The sequence below is a fragment of the Engystomops pustulosus genome, chromosome 9, assembly GCF_040894005.1.
Source record: "Engystomops pustulosus chromosome 9, aEngPut4.maternal, whole genome shotgun sequence".
NCBI lineage: Eukaryota > Metazoa > Chordata > Amphibia > Anura > Leptodactylidae > Engystomops > Engystomops pustulosus.
The window spans coordinates 54,217,369-54,238,706 of NC_092419.1; the positions used below are offsets into that span (position 1 = coordinate 54,217,369).

General features: G+C 41.8%; 1 protein-coding gene and 1 long non-coding RNA gene across 7 annotated transcripts in view; one reads left to right on the forward strand and one right to left on the reverse strand.

Moving 5' to 3' along the window:
• The window catches only part of LOC140077962 (actin-binding protein WASF3-like), a 57,282-nt gene extending 40,696 nt beyond the window's left edge, over positions 1-16,586 (reverse strand). For 2 of the 5 annotated variants that reach the window (XM_072125654.1, XM_072125649.1), the window contains exon 1: positions 16,415-16,585. The gene's annotated coding sequence lies outside the window, so the exon portion shown is untranslated. Of the gene's footprint in view, positions 1-1,073; positions 1,138-4,457; positions 4,480-14,346; positions 14,460-16,414 lie in introns of those variants that run through there. The other 3 variants (XM_072125651.1, XM_072125653.1, XM_072125652.1) reach the window with 3 other exon arrangements.
• Positions 16,268-21,338, forward strand: part of LOC140077963 (uncharacterized) — a 67,922-nt gene continuing 62,851 nt past the window's right edge. Inside the window, exon 1 of one of the 2 annotated variants that reach the window (XR_011849865.1) lies at positions 16,268-16,352. This is a non-coding gene — a long non-coding RNA (uncharacterized lncRNA). Of the gene's footprint in view, positions 16,353-16,721; positions 16,808-21,338 lie in introns of those variants that run through there. The other variant, XR_011849866.1, reaches the window with a different exon arrangement.

Sequence of the window (21,338 nt, forward strand, 5' to 3'; positions counted from 1 at the left end):
TCAATAGATGCAATCAATAGCGGAACAGTGTAATTCTTATAGACAATGAATACAAGGCTAGGATGACAGTCTGATGTATCAATCTGTGAAAATAAAGTCATATACAGGCAGTCCCCGGGTAACGTACAAGATAGAGGTTTAAGATAGAGGTTTAAGATAGAGGTTTGTTCTTTAGTTGAATTTGTATGTAAGTTGGAACTGTATATTTTATAGTTGTAGCTCCGGACTCTCTGTCTCTGTGACACCTTTGATAACTGTTATAGCCTTTTATTGTAGCATTGGGCTAAAGAACAGTACATTACCAACATCCATAGGTAAGTTTGTGACTAGGGGGTCGTCTGTAAGTCGAGTGTTCTTAAGTAGGGGACCGCCTGTATTCCAGTAAAGTGACACATTGAAAGAGAACTGATAATCGTTTATTAATTTATATTTTGGTTTTATCTCTGAATAAATATTATTCTGCCCCCCCCCCTTCCCCACACACACACACATATACACACAAAAGGAAGAAATTGGATGGTACGAGATATTTATATCCCATGATTGTAGATGTACTCTCAGATGTATTAGTGTGGGATATGCCTGCACTGTACACAGCACAACCTCTCTGCTGTGAGTAACTGCTGTAGCATTCAAACAGAAGCCTGGGACTCATAGCAGAGGGGCAGGGCTGTGCAGCAGTACGCTAAAGAAATCCCAGACACCAGTTCACCAAAGTGCTCTGAATCCTTGAACATAAATGTATTTTTAATGTAATAACAGCTTCAACTTAAATCAACAAGAGCTGTGGCTGGGCTGGGCTTCTTGTCTGACACAGAGGCCAAAAGCTCTGTGACTGTACAGGGCAGACAACAGCTGATCAGAGTCCGGTTGGCCATCAAATCTAAATCTTAGCGATCCCATTATGCAACAAGTTATTTCTCTTACTGGAGCTGGCTTAGTTATGCTTCTGCCTGGTTATTTAGGCCTGTGACTCTACACGAATACTTTGATGATGATACACTGATTTACTTCTATTACACAGTATAACTGTCTGATGATCTAGCCATCCGCCAGTAATTATGAATACTTACATTAGAAGAAGTCTCCATACATTGACACACATTGGTGTAGATGGTGGGGGCATATACACTGTATTTACCAACTTATGGGTGTCAGAGAGGAAACTATCTAAAAAAAAACATGTAAAATGATCAGCTTCATCCACACAACTCCACCACCTTACATCTTCTCCATCATTTTAGTCTGCCCCTCTACCCATGATCTCCATTCTGTGAGTGATCTCAGATTCTGTACATCTAGTGACATTGTTATAACTGCTGTGCCAGTTTGTTACTCTATGGAGTTTTAAAATTTGGATTTTTCCATTGTTTTCCTTCCTAATGTTGTTAGTATGAGCCTTGAGCGTTTACCCCAAGTACTGTAAATGTGTGTTTGATTTGTAATAAAGTAGAGGCACTCAAGCGTGGAAGAGCTTGTGTCACATTTGTTGCTCCTTTTACAGAATGAAACATATTTAATGGCTTTCCAAATGTAACCCTGCTCCAAAATGCACATTTAACTGATCACCACATTTAGGCTGAGCACCATATCTGAAATTAATTTCTATGTCAGTAGTCCAGCCTAATTAAAACCTTTCTGATAACATGAAATTCAACTTGATAGCAAGAATAGAAAACTAAAGAAATAGAGAGGCTATTATTACTGCTGCTCATTATAAAAGGAAGAACGCCGTATAATAGTAAGCATACAGCTATGTCTATTTTGTATTAAAAACTACAGTACAAAACTGAAATTTCATATAATATCATTTATATGATGCACCTCTCTTGAAGTAAAATGATTTCTGATCCACAGTGGGAAGAATGACTTGATATATAATATCCAGCCGTGAATGCTGGGGGTTTAATAATGGTAGAATCAGTATACTGGATTTCTAAAGTACATTGCCAACTGCAGCAGACAGTTCTTTCCAATATATCCAAATGACTAGGTCTCCTTGGTGACCAAAATACTGCAGGTGAAACCTCCTAAAATAACTGGTTATACAAAATGCCTGCGAAACTGCATGACAAATCTGGTTTAGTTCTGTAAACTTACCCCCACTTTTAATAACATCTTGTATATCTCTGAACAGATAATGAAGAGTAGAATACTGGCCATATGCAACAGATACATATTATTAAATTGATAAACTGACAAATAGATATGGTGGTCACAGCTACTGGGTTACTTACCCTTTGCAGTTTGTTTCTGGTGGCATCTGGTGAAAAGGCCTTTTCCACCATGGGAGGATACCTAAACATTTAGGTTCCTTGTTTGCTAATGTCCTCATAAATGTCCTCATAAGAGTTCCCTGCTTAAAGAAAATCTATCCTTAAAATCAAGCATGATAAACCAAGGACACTTACTTATAGATCCAGGCACAATGACTGTGTTAATCTTCATATATTTGTTATCCATGGGCTTACTTTCTTCTAAAATCTACTTTTAAAATTATGCTAATGAGCCAGAAGGGCTCTGGTGGTATTACCAGAGCCCTCCACTTCATAGGCTGCTCCTCCCCCTCTTTTCTCTCAGCACTTCCCCCTCCTTCTGCCTGATGTAATGTCTATGCAGCAGAGGAGGTTTCAGAACACCCCACAATGCCCTCCAGGCTCATTAGCATAATATTAAAAGAATATTTTAGAAGGAAGGTGGTCATGGATAACAAATATAAGAAGATTACCACAGTCACAGTCCTGGATCTATGAATAAGTGTCCATGGTTTATCATGCTTGATTTCCTTTGAATGCCTGAATCTCATTTCTCACCAATATATCTCATTTATACTATACTATGATATGATACCTCTTGCGCTCCGATGACCCAAGCTAGTCCTGACCTTGAATATTATTTAATTTTGACAGTCTGTATCTATTCATATAAACTTAAACCTACTCACTAGCTTGTCCCAAATTCTTGAAGGGTGACATAACTGTCTTCCTTATAAACATATCTGCAAATACAGACAGCACAAAAATGACAACCATATGTTTTACATTCACATAAAATTCTATGGGACAACCTAAGTCACAAAACGGACAGAAATAAGACCTCCCTGAGTTTTCTACAACTTCCACACAGATCTATGCTAAACATGTTCATGTGCGCGGCTCCATTGAAAGTAATGTGGCATTTGCAAAAAAAAAAACGGAAAGCACATGGGTGAAATCAAGGTTTATTGGCATGTGGCTAAAATCTGAATAATACCCCAAGAGTGTAGGCTCTTTGTAGGTGTTCTCCACTGATAGGCCATTTAATAACAGGTTTTTTAATTCAGCCCTTTAGTTAGGTCAACTGGTATCCAAGAGCAGTAGTAATCACACATGGATTTGGCATTTCAGAAAAAAATCCGAAGTGACTCTTAACGTAAGCCTGCCACAATAATAGTTATCGTCCACGCTTCCATATGAAATATAATAATATGTATATACACATAGTATAGATCATAGTATAGATCTATCTTAGCTTAGTTGCCATTCTCAAGCAATATCTTCTTAGCTGCGGCTCATATAATATAGGAAACCAGCAGCAAAGAAGGCACATAAAAGCTTTTTGTTCTAGAGTGAGGCAACGGTTAATTGCTCTAAAATACCAATTTTCTGCGTTCTGCTATCAATGAGCTATCATTATGCAAAGCACGATATAAGTATAATAAAAGAGAGATATAGACTTGTGAAAAGAAGGCTATACTTAACATTCTTTGGTCAAACACGCAGATATGTGTTTTATTTATCATTGTTATTCCCTTCCAATATTTTTTTCACAAGTAAATTGGATAGGAAATGCATAATCATGGATAATGAAAAATATTAAAACCTGTATAAATGGGAAAAAAAACAAGTAAAGCCAGGAAATAAATACAAATGTCACTTGTTTATTCTTCCATCATAGTCCTAACGTTAATAATAAATATATATTATACTAACTGTAGCTCCCGGTGTTGCCCGGGATAGTAAATAACTGCTCTTAGCTACAACAAAATAGAATGGATTAACAAAAAATATTTCATACGTATCTATAGACTGTCTCTGCCAGTGACAGAGATGGTCAGTCTATTTCAGTGACTGTCTGTCGCTGGCAGTCTGTTTCAGTAACTTTCTGTCACCGGCAGTCACTTTCAGTGACTATCTGTCGCCGGTAGTCTCTTTCAGTGATTGTGGCCAGCAGTCTCTTTCAGTGACTGTCTGTCTCTGGCACTCTAATTCCAGTTACTGTCTGTCTCTCAGAAGTATCTGAAAGTAGAACTGCTCTAGTTTCTCATGGCAACCAATCAGAGCTCAAGTTTCATTTTTGCACAGCTGTTAATAAAATTACAACTGATCTCTGATTGGTTTCCATGGGCAGCCGGAACAGTTTTACCTCAGACATTTCTGATAAATCTCCCCCTACCTCTGTATCCCTATCCATCTTACCTCACTCATAAGTGTCATACTCCATGCCTATAGTACCCAATCCAAGCTCAGATCACATTGTAATGACCTTTGGCAGAATAGCAACCAATCATGGCTCAGCTTCCAACTGCCACAGAAGCAGCAGACAATGGCTCCTGTATATGGTGAAAAGCATGGGCCGCAAATTTTCGGCTCAAAACCTGGTCTGTGACGTTCCCTGAGTCACAGAGAGTGGCTGTGCAAAATTTGGGGATTGCAAACACCACGGTACAGATTCCTTTAGCGGACATACATACATACACACATTTATACATACAGCTTTATATATTAGATTTAATAACACAGCAAAGTGTCTCTTTAACAGTCAGTGGATTGTCTCTGTTGTCACTCCTAACTAACTACTAATACAGAAAAGAAAATAAAGCTGATGAATGTCCCTGATATTCTGACACCTTGACATAAAACAGTGGGCAGCACCACCAGTCACGTTCCCTCTCACTTTGGATTAGTTTGGCTAGTTGGATTGTCACATCCCAATTTCAGATCTAGGTTCCTGGATCAATAAGTCACAAGGCTCTAGTCTAGCTTGGAATAAGCTGGCCGCTCTGCGGTGCACTCTATGTGGGCATTTCTGTGGGAGAATATCCTGGACTGTATATCATTAGGAAGCGGGGAGGGGGAATTATACTGAACAGTATATCATTAGTAAGGGGGAGGGGAGGCTCCTGTACACTATATCATTAGGAATGGGGGGGGGATCTTGGACAGTATATCAATATGAAAGAGGGAGGAAGCTCTATGTGGGCATTTCTGTGGGAGAATATACTGAACAGTATATCATTAGGAAGGGGGAGGGGAGGCTCCTGTACAGTATATCATTAGGAATAGGGGGGTGGTGATCTTGGACAGTATATCAATAGGAAAGAGGGAGGAAGCTCCTAAATGTATATCATTAAGAATGGGGAGGGGGGGTCCTGGACAGTATATAATTAGGAATGGTGGGAGGGGAAGCTCTTGGACATTATTATTAATTATTAAAATTATTATTATAACTTCATGAAGGGGGGATCCTGGACAGTAGATCATTAGGAATCATTAGGAATTCTACTTCCAATTCTAATTTCGCACCGGTTACACCACTGACTTAGGGCACTGGGTTTATAAAAAGTTTGCCATCACTGCTCTAGGGCAAGCATGAATTTATATGTTACAAAAAGTGGAGCATCAAAGATTAGGGGATATATGAATCTATTCTGTGCTGTAAACACTACCTGGGTATTATAAAGATTATAAAGATTCAGTGTTTTCCTCCTCCACCCGTAACCCCTTTTAAATGTGCCCTATGGAACGCCCGCTCTGTGTGTAATAAACTAGAATAAGTTCATGACCTTTTTCTTTCTAAGTCTTTTGACATGCTTGCCATCATGGAGAGAATAGGCAGGGAGGAGGGGTAGGCATACTCCTCTCTCCACAATGCACTTTCCAGGTCATTCCTCCTGTACCCTCTCTTACTTTCCCATCTTTTGAGGTTCACACCCTCAGACTTTTCCGCCCATTCTCTCTTCGTGTGGCTGTAGTATACCGTCCTCCTGGCTCACCCTATCAGTTCCTCGATCACTTTGCCTCTTGGCTCTCTCACTTTCCAACCATCATTATGAGACTTCAACATCCCTATTAACACTCCCATTTCCCCTCCTGCCTCTCCTGAAGGAAACATACTCGATTTGGTCTTCTCCCGACCATCTTAAATATCTAATTTTATCAATTCTTCCTTTCCACTTTCAGACCATAACCTCCTTTCTTTTACTTTTAATAACCCTTCACCTTCTCAGAATCCTTCCACCCATCATTCATACCAGAACCCACGTGCAATAGATACTCACCAACTCACAGAAAACGTACAGTCTGCACTGTGCCCCATCTCCACTTTCACCAGTCCAGACCTGGCTACTAACCACTATAATCACACTGTCAGAAGCGCGCTAGATGAGATGGCACCACCACGGGCATACGTTCATTTGAATGCAGCCTAATACTGGAAGTGCCCTAATTGGGACTATTATCATTAGAGTGTCCAAGTAGGTCTTTTTGTTATAGGTTTTTATAGTAATACTGTATATTTATATGTGTTTGTAAGTGAATTATGTGCAAGGTCCCTACACCTATTTACTTGGCTGTAAATAAAACTTTTGTGTTACTGTCATTTATAAGCACAAATTTTAACTAAGCAACTAAATAAGGCTAGGTTCCCACCTACACCTGTCATTTGTGTTATTTGCTCCACAACAGAGCCCAAATATATTACACAGATCATAATGGGGATTTTGGTCTTAATTTTGGTGTCTATCCGTTTCTTGTCATATGGGAAAGTATTGTGTGCAGGAGATTTGGTGGTAAAGGTGGCCATGAATGTGGGGGTGGTCAGTTAACCCTAAGGCTATATTCACACTGCCGTTGCCCGCCCGTACCATACCGTAGCGGGCAACGGCAGTGTACGGGGAGAGGAGGAGGAGGTGAGCGCAGCTCACCCCCGCCCCTCTCCATAGCAACCTATGGCGCACGGCGCCGTATTACGGGAAAAGATAGGACAGGTCCTATCTTTTTCCCGGGTATGGAACGGTACGGTGCCGCACGTAGGGTGCCGTGCGCCCATAGGAGTGTATGGGGGACGTATATCGGCCGTATATATGTCGGCCGTATATACGTCCCCCATACGTTCGTGTGAATATAGCCTAAAAGAAATCGACTATTAAAAATCAAACATAAAAAGCAATCTATGCATAACAAATATAAAAAGATTAGCACAGTAATGATGCTTGGATCAAAGAGTAAGTGCCCCTTGTTTATCATAATCGATTTTGATGGTAAATTTCCTTTAAAGAAGTTATACAATTTTCCAATAAAATTTCTGAATCACTTCCTCACGGTCTTCATGTCTGCTTGCTGTCACTAAACTGGAAGCTTCTTAGTTTACTTCCTACGGACATGGTCATGTGATGCATAGAGGTCTGTGGCTTCATTTTATTACAGAGAGTAATCAAAGCTGTGTGTTATGATGGAAAATTGTAAAACTATTTATTACAGAACAATATCAATAATTTGCTGAAAGTGGACAACCCCTTTAACTTATCGAAAAGACAATCACAGTTGCTATGGTAACCTCAGGCAGTAGAACACCTTAAAGTTTTTTTTTTCTCTCCAAACCATTACTGAAAATCAGAGCAGCCTTTTACTTCATCTGTACATTCTACTAAAAAAATTATATAACCCCGTTTTGAAGATTATAAAAAAAGGAATAGATGTGCATAGATGTGAGAGCTGTCAAACAAACAGGTTACAGGATGTGTATGGACAGCTCTCTATCTCAGTAGTGCCCATGATCATAGTAAACTTTGTTATATACTTCATTAAAGAAATATGTTAATGTTTTCTTTTTTCTCTGTCTTTTTTCCTTCTGTAAGACTTTGTTTAAATCATCTGACAAATGATGGAACCTGATAATGTGTCTAATGACTTAACTAGACACTCTGGATAATCTAATCTCCTCCAACAGATGGATCATCAAGACAAATATTCTCTGATTATGGAATGAGTAAATCTTTAGCCTCCTCGTGTGTCTGAAGTGGAGGGGCCTCCGAGTTCTTTCAGATACACCGCTATAAATATGTCACTAAAAAACAATGATGCTGAATATATGAATAATTTAGAAGGAAGAACACCGAGGAGCACTGAGGGTCAGTATAGCGACACTGAATATTCTGTACAATCAGTGAGTAATGAAGTGAGAATATTATAGGTAATGGTTATGGTTTCCAACTCAATATTCATATCACCCATGATGTATTTGTTTAAGAGTAGAAACAAGCTTATAACATTATCATACAAGGATAACATATTGTGCATAACAGGTATATAAAATACAATAACAGACCATATACCTAAAAGCTCATACGTTACATTAGGGGCCAGTCTTCTAATACCGTTACTAGATTGACCTTATATAATGGCTAACACATATAATGTAAACAAGGCTCACTAAGAAATGGCCTGTCAAACCATTCTAGGGGCTATTTAGTCTGTTAAGTGAACTAAAGCTCATTGGGCTTGTCCAGCCCTCAGGGCCGGCATTTGGAATGGGCACACTTGGAAATTGCACAAGGGCCCCATCATCAATAGGGCCCCTTGCCACCGGTGTCTCTCTGCAGGAAGCAGAGCAGGAATCCCCTGTGGATCGTAGTATCAGGTTTTCTCTCTGTTGCAGCACCTATATAGGCAGAGAGAGACTCCAGTGCACAGCAGCTCCATTCAGCTGCCTCTCTCCGCCCCCTCCCTTCCCAGGCTCCTCCTGCACAGGAAGTGACGGACTTATAGACGGGACGAAGGTAGAGGGTGCTTTGGAGGGAAATTGTAGTTTTCTGTACCGTGCCTCCGGCTGCCACTGAATCAGAGCCCACTGCTGCTGCATAAAATGTAAGTGTGCAGTGGAAAAATATATTTCTAATGGGTGTGTGATTTGCTAATATGTGTGCTGTGATATGTGTACTGTATATTAATATGTATCCTGTATACATGTGCTGCATGTTGACATGTGTACAGTATAGGGACATGATTACTTATTTTGTGTACTGTATACTGAATGTGTGCTGTAACCCCCTCTGGTAAAAAAACAGGGGGTTCTTTATTCAGTTGACAACGCATTTCTCTCTATACAAAGTGCTTCATCAGGTCTAAAACAATTCATAAATAATAATAATACAGTTAAAATGATAGGTTACAATAGGCATTGATATATTTTTTTCATTTTATTTATTTTTATCAATTTTTTAATATATTTTATATTTTTTATTTAAGAAATTGTGCAAAAGAGTTAAATGTTTGGGCCTCCAAATTCCCCAAATCCTCAATCTAGTTGAGCATATATAGTATGTCTAATGCAGAAAGGTCCCGCCAAACAGGACTTGGTGTCAGGTACCTCAGGACACCTACAGAGGTTTTTGTGGAGTACTTTTGGTAATACAAGGGAGAGAAATGACACAATATGCAGCCATTACAAAGAACATCTTTGGGTGAGCTGTCCTGTCTTGCATCACACAGATTATTGCTGAGAAGAATATTACATTTAGAATAGCTCAATCCTTTAAGGGCCCAGCTCATTTTCACCTTTAGGACACTGCCTGATTTTTCAAATCTGCTATGTACTTTATGTGTTAGAACTAATTAACATTTAGCATATTTCTACTTAATGTGGGCATATTTTTCAAATATAATTTCATTTTATTTGACTTTTTTTGTTGAATAAGCTGTTTTAGGCCTTAAATATTGTGGGATGAGTTGTACTTTTTATTAGTATCATGATAGGGGTAAATGTGATTTTTTTTTTATTGTTAATCGTACGGGTTCAATAATTCTATTGTATAGGTCGTTATGGGCAAAGTGCTATCTAATATGTGTAGTTTGTCTAGAGATTTTCATTTGTTTATTTTGTTTGTTACTTTTATAATACAGTGTATTTATTTGTAAATATTTTTTTATTTTATTTTATTATTTTACTTCTTTTTACATATTTTTACTAATTGCTTTTTCAGACTAATATGCTGCTATACTGATCCAAAGAATATGGGATAAGTGTATGATATCTGGGACTCCAACTTTTGGGGTCTCCAGCAGACATGGGAACAGGGTATACAACGTCTCTCACCTGATATAATCCATAGAAACAAAAAGGAGTTGAGCAGGTTCTTCCTGCCTTCCATTCATGTCTATGAGAACGGAAGTCAAGGTTTCTAGAAGCATAAGCTGTACAGGTAGAGCATGTACCCCCATGCTCTTCTCCATACACTTTAGTTCACTTCAAGCCCTCAATCTCATGATCTCCAGGGATCCCAGTTGTTGGATGAACCACTTGTCCCTTATCCTATAAGTCTTTAGAGACACTAGGGAACTGGTAAGATGTTTGATATACAGAAAATATTATATAACCTGGATACATAAATGAAGAGGACAACTTAAAAAATACATAGTTGGGCACTTCCAGAGATTATGCCTATATGTTCTAAATATATCAGGGCACATTGCTCACTTATATGACTGGAAATTCAGGGAAATAAAAATTGGGATCTAGCGCTTATTCCTGCTGCCAGCAATATTGTGCATTTGCCATAATTCTGCAGAACCTGATAAAACACTGCTGGGTAGTAAGCATTTTCTACCATATGTACATAGGGCATGTGGATGCAGCTATTGATGTTAAAATAAGCCTCTTTAAATCAAATGCTGTAGAATTAAAGAGAACCTATCATCAGATTTTACCCCATTAAAATAATAGCCCCCTCAGCTAAGGTATGAATTCCCCTTTCTAGATTTCCCTCTTTTATGTGCAATCTCACCCTTTTACATATAAGAAAATCTCCACCAAAGACATAAGCAAATGAGCAGAGAAGAGTCATTTCATTCCTGAGATGAGTCCGGTTTTGAGGCTGCAAGAGGAGTGTCCCTTCAGAAGCCCCTATCTTCGATTCTAAAGTACCTAGAAATATGTTTTGATGCCAAATTTTAAAAAATCTCATCTTTCAGATTGCATCAGGCTTTTGCTTCTACATGTTTCTAGGTTCTAGAGAATCAAAGATAGGGTGTCTGAAGTGACACTTCCTCTTCAGCCTCCGGAAGACCTTAGTGAAGGTGGGCCCCCCACCTTGTCCAAATCAAACTAAATTGGTGTCAAACGTTAGTGCTCCGTTTGTGCTGGTTTGTGCAGCAAAAATTTTCATTTGTGCCGCTATCATTTTTAATATATTCATACTTTTTTCCAGAGGTCATCAGAGTTCATTTCTTCCAAAGTACAATGTGTTTGCTAGCTCCCCCTTGTGATCAAACTAGGGAAGTGTCACTAAGTTTGTTTTTTACCAGTTCATCCTAAACACCTTTAACCTATGTAAACAGCTGAACATACCGTAAAAATGATAGCGGCACAAACAAATTTTTTTGCTGCGCAAACCAGCACAAACGTAGCACTAACGTTTGACACCAGTTTTGTTTGATTCGGTTAATGTGGAGGGCTGCTTGAACTTTTGAACTTTAATTTTTTGTTCATTTATTCAAAACAAAAGCAGCACAAACAAAAAATTAAGCAGCACAAACGTAGCAGAATTGTTCGGCACCAGTTTGGTTTGGTTTGGGCAAGGTGGGGGGGCTGGTTGACCTCTGATGACCTCTGGAAACTCTCATTAATATCTTAAAAACGATAGCGGCACAAACCAGCACAAACGTAGCACAAACATTTGACACCAATTTTGTTTGATTTGAACAAGGTGGGGGGGGGCAACTTCACTCAGGTCTCCGGAAGTGACTCTTCGCTGCTCATTTGCATATGATTTTGGAGGAGATTTTTTGTAGGTAGACAAGATTTTAATTAAATGAGGAAATTCTAGAAAGGCCATTTTATACCCTACTTGAGGGGGCTAGTAGTTTATTGGGGTAAATAAAGTCCCTTTAAATACAGATGTGATCAAGATATATGGATGAGGAGTCTAAACATCCTGGTCTCCACAGATCACATGCACAATGAACATAACATAAGCAGATATAAATGCCATTATTGTCTAGACATGTAGGAAGACGACTCAGATACAAGTATTAAGAGATTGTATAACATTACATTAAAAGGGCTTCTTCTCTTAGCTGAACTCCTGCACATCTGTGTCTCTGACTCCTAACAGATGCTCTTTGATAAAGATTTGCAGTGTATAACTCTATAAGGAGACCTACTTCTTCTGCCCACAGCTACAGTGACTAATACTCCATGCCTGTCACACACAGCCTTGGGGCTCTTGATCTGTCATGTAAAAGCTACATGAGTCGACCCGCTTACAAGTGATTATGTCACATTGTGTAATAGCCATATATAATATAAAATGACACATTCATTTGTATATTGAGACAGTGTGAATTTATCAATGTGCTATTATCTACCATTAACTTAGATGGAGACTGGGACTCCAGCCAAAAAACATATGAATCCCATTTGAGCCCAATAGGCAAATAACCAGCTGCTTAAGGGACTGGCCATTTCGTTTCCTGCATCTGAATCGTGTATATAGAAACTCACACAAAGTTTGCCTTTTGGTAATGAGGCTAAAGGGTCATGCTTCATATTCTATGCATAGTCAAGTTTTGTAAAACAAACAACTATTTTTTTTATTGGTTTTGCTTATATTGTGCCCACATATTTTGCAGGGTTTTATAGACATTGGGGCTTATTTACTAAGGGTGGCGGATCACACTTTCGTAACCATATAACAGGTGTCTGTGCTGGGATTGTGTCTCACGCCGGTTTCCATGCGGCGCAAATTGGGGGGGGGGGGGGGGGGAGTTGGACGATCCGACCGATTCGTAATGTGTGCTGGATTTAACTTTAAAATTGTGTCGCAAGACAATGCACCTACATGCATCAGGAAGAAGAAGGTGATCTCTGTCGGACATGAGTGGGGAAGCAACACATGCAGGATATCGGTCGCACGATCTTAGTGAATCACGGCACAGTGCATTATCGTTGGACAATGCACTTTCTGTGAACTCAACGGACAGGGTATGTAAATGTGCACCACTTTCGTTGCTCAATGTCCCTAGTCAAGCTCACATTCCTAATCTCCTAACAATGGGTGAGGTATATTAATGTGCTGTTTTTTTTAGACCAGTGCAGAATAGAAGTAGACAGTTCTCTGCTGCTCCAGATTAATCCCTGTGTCTGAAACTGGATGATTAATCTGATGCAGCATAAGACCGGAGAGTCCTATTTCTCACCCCCTATTTGATGGTCTTGTTTGCCGTTTCACAATATTGAATTTTCTGGTGCATAGGCTTTTTCCTAGGAGACCACGCCCCTTTACAAATGACACGCCCCTTTTTGGAAGAGTAGGAGAACTGCCTAAAATGGTTTAAAACCCTCAATAAATGTGGTGCAAATAGTCTACACTACTGCTTTTGGCATAAAAAAATTACTGCTTCGATGCAGTATTGTGACCTCTTGTGGAATGAGAAGACATGCAGACAGCAAAAGAGACAAAGGATCAGGGCATGTAAACCAGTTTTCTAGTGTACAAGCCATGAAATAATCCCTTGCAAATTACCAGGAATTGCAATTATTTATTTTTTTTTAAACTTGTTTTTATTTATTTTTTCATAAATATACATATAATATTCCAACAGAGATTTCTCTCTGCTTTGGTACAGGTTTAGTTAGCATAGATATGTTCTGTATATTAAAGCTGGCATTAATAATACAATCAAATATTATATTGCTAATTGCAATTATTTTCACACTTTGTGCCACCTCTATACCAAGTGGACATGATGTACAGCCTGCGGGAGGGCAGACCTGCCCCACACGTGCACACTCCCTACAGCCTGCAACTGTTAACCCAGGCAAGGCCTAGCATAGAGTTGTACGCCACAGCAGCCAGCCACCAGACACATCAAGAATATACACCAGCGTATGATAAAGAGGGGCTGTTAAACTTCAGATGACATCATTCACTTTTTATTAGCAAACTTTTTTTTTTTTTTTTACTTTTCTTGGATTCTACCTAAACATTGCATATGACTATAGAAAGCGGTAGCTAAAGTGCTTTAAGTTCTCTAGCAGATCTTATTGCTAGTTACAAAATTAAACAGGGACCAATAACACATTTCTTTTGCCAAAACTAAAATATAATTCCATTAACAAGTGCAATTGATTTGCAACCATGTTGAAAAAGGTTGTCTCACCTCTCCTGTGTTTTTTACACCAATAATCAACATCATCATATGAATGAATATTAGGACCCCAGCAGAACACTGCCCAGAGCATAACACTACTTTTTGCTGCCCATAGTTCATACTGGTGCCATGTCTTCCCCAGGGATGCCATACTCACACTCCAGGTCCTATGCAGGATGTAAATAACATGTGCTTCATCAGATCAGGCAACCATATTCCACTGCTGCATGGTCCAATTCTGATGATCAGATGTTCACTATACGTTAGGCACTAACAAAGACCAAGGACAAAGGGCCACATTTATTAAAGTGTTTGCGCCAGTTTTCTGTCTGTCTTTGCACTGAAAAGAACATGCAGCTGCACCTGACACACCACAAAATACTGCTCCTAATGGGGCGTTCCAGTGAAGAGTCAGACTGTGCCCCATTTTTAATTGCGTTGCACGCTCTATGTTTTTAAGTTGCACCAAAAAGATGTTGGTGCACATCAGAGGAGTGCAGGGTCGCCATATTATTCAAGACTGTACAACACTTTTTAAGAATCTGGCGCACCCTTGACACTCCACAGGCGAACTGCACATAATGAAGTTTGCACTACTTTTGATAAATGTGGCCCAATGTCTGTGGTTACACAATGTAATCTGTCATGGACAGGCTTTGCTGCACGTTTATCACTTTGCCTTGGGACCAAAAGTTAGTATCCCCTAGTGTCCCATAGTGCATATCATTTTGCCTTGGGCACCACCGACCTTGTCTCCAGTTTGTGAGTGGTGCTACTTTGGACCCCTCTTGGTTAGGTACTAACCAACACATACAAAGAGAATGCAACAGGACCTGTAATTTTGCAAAGATGCCTTGATCTTGTTATTTAGCCTCTACATTTAGGCCCATACACTTTTCCTTCTTCCAACACTTTAAGAAGTCCTACCTCTGGGCAGATGCCACTGTCACCATTGTTTTATGTCAGCAGTGATTTTACTATTATGGCAGGTTACTGTATATTTATCATTATGTTTAAATCCAGTTCAATATTCCTGTAGGACTCATTTGTGAAAACCATTTTTCTAATTACATCAGGTCCCTATGTGCGAGACACTGAGATCAATGACATTTCTGATCAAACACTGTGTCAGCATTATGGAAATCTTATAGTGTGAAATGCATTTCCGTGATTAACCAGAACCATGTCTTTTCCCGGATAATGTCACATCAGACTCCAATATTCCAGGGTAAAATTAGAAAAATGGGAGTGTTTACTGTCAATACAGAATTGACACAATGGGGCACATTTACTTACCCGGCCCATTCGCGATCCAGCGGCGCGTTCTCTGCACAGGATTCGGGTCCGGCTGGGATTTAAGATGGTAGTTCCTCCGCCGTCCACCAGGTGGCGCTGCAGCGCCGAAAATAATCTTAACGCCCCGGAATGCACCATCCCATAGAAGGTGAAGGTGAGCGCTCCCCAAGCGACACATTTTCGGCATTTAAATGCGGCGGTTTATCCGAATACGTCGGGTTTTCGTTCGGCCACGCCCCCCCGATTTCTGTCGCGCGCATGCCGGCCCCGATGCGCCACAATCCGATCGCGTGCGCCAAAAACCCGGGGCAATTCATGTACAAGCGGCGCAAATCGGAAATATTCGGGTAACACGTCGGGAAAACGCGAATCGGGCCCTTAGTAAATGACCCCCAATGTAACTGCAAAAATGCTACAAATGGCTTCCAGATGAATTGCACTGCATACATTATATATGTTAGGAAGGGGAAACGCTGTGGCATGGATCAATTTACTGTGTGGAAATGATGCTGTAGGGCAGAGAAGTAGGCACTTATCAGCTAGGATGGGGTTAACACTTGTAGCCCAACAATTCCGAATAAGATAACAGGTAAGGAGCAGCTTACTGCTCATCAGAGCAATGAATGGGATGAGTATAGGACACGTGTATGGCTGGCTACAGATGGGTTAATGCATGGGCATCACAGGCTGGGAACAGTTAATGCCACCCAGTGTGGGCAGTGTGTGGGCTGTGTGCAGGGTGTAAACAAGGTGTCACTGCCCCATCCCCCACCCTCTCCCCAGCACCCTGTCCAGGCTCCGGACCCAGCAGCAGATACAGGTGCAGCCTGGCACAGTCCTGCACACATCCCTCACCCTAGCAGGAAGGTAAGCAGCACCGCACATGCTATACACCCGGGCACCCCTGCAGCATGGTCATGTCCTCCTACCTGATGGAGCCATGGACGGGCACATCTCAGGCTGCCCCGGGCTGCTGCTCCTGTCAGTCTGCAGTGCAGGCAGCGCGCATGCGTAGTGCACCCACTGAGGAGGAGGGGAACATCTGTCCAGGGCTTAACCCTGCCACTGCTGCACAGCACATCACTAGTACACAGGGGGTGATCATCTCTGACGTCAGCAATTCCCTAACAGCATGACATCATCCACTGACAGGTGAAAAGGGATTCTTGTTTCCATGACAACTGCTATACAATGTGTATATGTCACTGCTTCTCCTCCCACCCCTACATCAGCTGCAAACTAGTGCAAACTCTATCCTGAAAAGTGTCTGCCATGTTTTGCCACGACAAGGCGACTGTATGTACACTCAACATGCTGGACAGGTGAGAAAATATAGGAATGAAATACAGGAACTTACTTTTTATTTTTTTGCCTTACTTGTTTTAAAGAAGCTTAAAGAAGCAGGTGTGTTTAGGGAAAAAATTACATTGTCTGAAGATTGATATACTTTCCCTGGGTGGGTGTTAGTCCGGAATATTTGGGCAATTGACAGCCTACATATGGCCTTGTGAAGGTGACTTATCTGCACGTGAACAAGGCCAAAATGTGCAGTAAAAACAGATGTTAACGTCAGTTTTTCTCTGCCGATTTGCGTCAGTCTCCGTATTTCAGGGATCTTCATGAAGCATAGTCTAAATGGTCTGTGAAAAATGGCTATGACTAGGACGTGCTCAACTTTTTAATGTATTGGTCGCACAAACTCCTTTAACCCCTTAAGGACGCAGGGTTTTTCGGCTCATTTCTCGCTCTCCAACTTGAAAAATCCATAACTTTTTCATTTTTCCGTGTACAGGCCTGTGTGAGGGCTTATTTTGTGCATAACAAATTTTAATTTCCCGTAATGTTATTTATTTTAACATGCCGTCTGCTGCGAAGCTGAAAAAAAATTCCAAATGTGGAAAAAGTGAAAAAAAAAGTTCTTGTGGGCTCAGTTTTTACGACTTTCACCCTTCGCTCCAAATAACACGCCTACTTTATTCTTTGGTTCGGTGCAATCGCGGTGATACTAAATTTATACAGGTTTTATTGTGTTTTAATTAGAGATGAGCGAACACTAAAATGCTCGGGTACTCGTTATTCGAGACGAACTTTTCCCGATGCTCGAGTGCTCGTCTCGAATAACGAACCCCATTGAAGTCAATGGGAGACTCGAGCATTTTTCAAGGGGACCAAGGCTCTGCACAGGGAAGCTTGGCCAAACACCTGGGAACCTCAGAAAAGGATGGAAACACCACGGAAATGGACAGGAAACAGCAGGGGCAGCATGCATGGATGCCTCTGAGGCTGCATAATCGCACCATTATGCCAAAATTATGGGCAACAGCATGGCCATGACAGAGTGACAGAATGAAGCTAGATAGCATCTAAAACATCCAATAATTGACCCTGACACTATAGGGGACTTCATGCAGAGGCAGCGGCAGCAGCGGCAGGCTAGAGAGTGGCATGGCGACATACCCTAAATGGACTCAGGCTTCAAACCAATGGGTGGCAGAGAGGAACCAAAGGAGGTGAGCAAGAAGCGCTCAAATAATATCGGTACATGATAAAAGTTTGCCAGTATATTTTGTGGATTACACAGCAGGGTGGCGACAAAGTTAACATGGAAGCCATGAAAACAACCCAAAATTCTGCCTGACACAGCTCGTTTGATAAGGGGACCATGTATGGAGGCAGTGAACTAGTAGTAGATTAAAGGTGCTGCAGTTAAAACTATGTTAGTTGGATCTTGGCATGGAGCTGGCGCTCCGCTGCCAGGCGAGCTTTCGCCAATCCAAGCCCCTGTCTCTAGGCTACTCCCCAAACAGCACTTCTAAGAACCTTTTGTATAAGATCAAGTGTAGTAGCGTTCTTATAAGTTTAGGATATGCCGGGTGAGGGGAATGTAAACAGATGCGCAAGAAGCGCTGAAATAATATCCCTAAATGGTAAAAGTTTGCAAGTATATTTTGGGGATTACACAGCAGGGTGGCGACAAAGTTAACAACTTTGATGTGGAATGCCCTGTAATAGCTCTTGGGCGGTGTGCCTTTTATCGCCTAGGCTCAGCAGTTTCAGCACCGCCTGCTGTCGCTTAGCGACGGCACTGCTGCTGTGCCTAGAGCTACCGACTGATGGCGCCATGCCCACGGATGGTAATTCGGAGGAGGAGGAGGTGGAGGAGGGGTGGGAGGAGGTATAGTAGGCCTTTGAGACCTGGACCGAGGTAGGCCCCGCAATTCTCTGCGTCGGCAGTATATGACCAGCCCCAGGGTCAGACTCGGTCCCAGCCTGCACCAAGTTAAGTGTAGTAGCGTTCTTATAAGTTTGGGATATGGCGGGTGAGGGGAATGTAAACAGATGCGCAAGAAGCGCATGATGCGCATGGAGCTGGCGTTCCGCTGCCAGGCGAGCTTTCGCCAATCCAAGCCCCTGTCTCTAGGCTACTCCCCAAACAGCACTTCTAAGAACCTTTTGTATAAGATCAAGTGTAGTAGCGTTCTTATAAGTTTAGGATATGCCGGGTGAGGGGAATGTAAACAGATGCGCAAGAAGCGCTGAAATAATATCCCTAAATGGTAAAAGTTTGCCAGTATATTTTGGGGATTACACAGCAGGGTGGCGACAAAGTTAACAACTTTGATGTGGAATCCATGAAAACAACCCAAATTTCTGCCTGACACACCTCGTTTGATAAAGGGACGATGTATGGAGGCAGCTATATGGACGACTTTTGGAGGTAGCAATGGAGACAACGTGTGGAGGCTGCTATGGAGACAATTTAATTTGGATAGTGCCTGTATGTGGCAGTCCCAAACATTTTTCAAACCAGAGGAGCAGGTAGGTGGCCCTCCAGTAAAATGGGATAGATTGAGTGCCTGTATGTGGCAGTCCCAAAAATGTTTCAAACCAGAGGAGCAGGTAGGTGGCCCTCCAGTAAAATGGAATAGATTGAGTGCCTGTATGTGGCAGTCCCAAAAATTGTTCAAACCAGAGGAGCAGGTAGGTGGCCCTGCAGTAAAATGGAATAGATTGAGTGCCTGTATGTGGCAGTCCCAAAAATTGTTCAAACCAGAGGAGCAGGTAGGTGGCCCTGCAGTAAAATGGAATAGATTGAGTGCCTGTATGTGGCAGTCCCAAAAATTGTTCAAACCAGAGGAGCAGGTAGGTGGCCCTGCAGTAAAATGGAATAGATTGAGTGCCTGTATGTGGCAGTCCCAAAAATTGTTCAAACCAGAGGAGCAGGTAGGTGGCCCTGCAGTAAAATGGAATAGATTGAGTGCCTGTATGTGGCAGTCCCAAAAATTGTTCAAACCAGAGGAGCAGGTAGGTGGCCCTGCAGTAAAATGGAATAGATTGAGTGCCTGTATGTGGCAGTCCCAAAAATTGTTCAAACCAGAGGAGCAGGTAGGTGGCCCTCCAGTAAAATGGAATAGATTGAGTGCCTGTATGTGGCAGTCCCAAAAATTGTTCAAACCAGAGGAGCAGGTAGGTGGCCCTGCAGTAAAATGGAATAGATTGAGTGCCTGTATGTGGCAGTCCCAAAAATGTTTCAAACCAGAGGAGCAGGTAGGTGGCCCTCCAGTAAAATGGAATAGATTGAGTGCCTGTATGTGGCAGTCCCAAAAATTGTTCAAACCAGAGGAGCAGGTAGGTGGCCCTGCAGTAAAATGGAATAGATTGAGTGCCTGTATGTGGCAGTCCCAAAAATTGTTCAAACCAGAGGAGCAGGTAGGTGGCCCTCCAGTAAAATGGAATAGATTGAGTGCCTGTATGTGGCAGTCCCAAAAATTGTTCAAACCAGAGGAGCAGGTAGGTGGCCCTGCAGTAAAATGGAATAGATTGAGTGCCTGTATGTGGCAGTCCCAAAAATTTTTTAAAACAGAGGACCGGGTAGGTGGCCCTCCAGAAAAATGGAATAGATTGAGTGCCTGTATGTGGCACTCACAAAAATTGTTTCAAACAGAGGACCGGGTAGGTGGCCCTCCAGAAAAATTAAATGCATGAAGTACTATAGCAAGAGCCAGTGGGCCCTGTCAAAAAATAGCCATTTTCCTCTGCTTTACTGTACAAAGAGGAGGAGAAGGAGGAAAATGAGGAGGAGGAGGAGGAGTGGATCAATTATTCAGGTTGAGCTTCCTTCACCTGGTGGAGATTGGAAATTCTGAGAAATCCAGCCTTTATTCATTTTAATAAGCGTCAGCCTGTCAGCGCTGTCAGTCGACAGGCGTGTACGCTTATCGGTGATGATGCCACCAGCTGCACTGAAAACCCGCTCGGACAAGACGCTAGCGGCAGGGCAGGCAAGAACCTCCAAGGCGTACAGCGCCAGTTCGTGCCACATGTCCAGCTTTGAAACCCAGTAGTTGTAGGGAGCTGTGTGATCATTTAGGACGATGGTATGGTCAGCTACGTACTCCCTCACCATCTTTCTGTAAAGATCAGCCCTACTCTGCCGAGACTGGGGACAGGTGACAGTGTCTTGCTGGGGTGACATAAAGCTGGCAAAAGCCTTGTAAAGCGTACCCTTGCCAGTGCTGGACAAGCTGCCTGCTCGCCTACTCTCCCTCGCTACTTGTCCCGCAGAACTACGCACTCTGCCGCTAGCGCTGTCAGAAGGGAAATACTGTTTCAGCTTGTGCACCAGGGCCTGCTGGTATTCATGCATTCTCACACTCCTTTCCTCTCCAGGGATGAGAGTGGGAAGATTTTGCTTGTACCGTGGGTCCAGGAGAGTGAACACCCAGTAATCGGTGCTGGAATAAATTCTTTGAACGCGAGGGTCACGGGATAGGCAGCCTAGCATGAAATCTGCCATATGCGCCAGAGTACCAACGCGTAAGAATTCACTCCCCTCACTGGCCTGACTGTCCA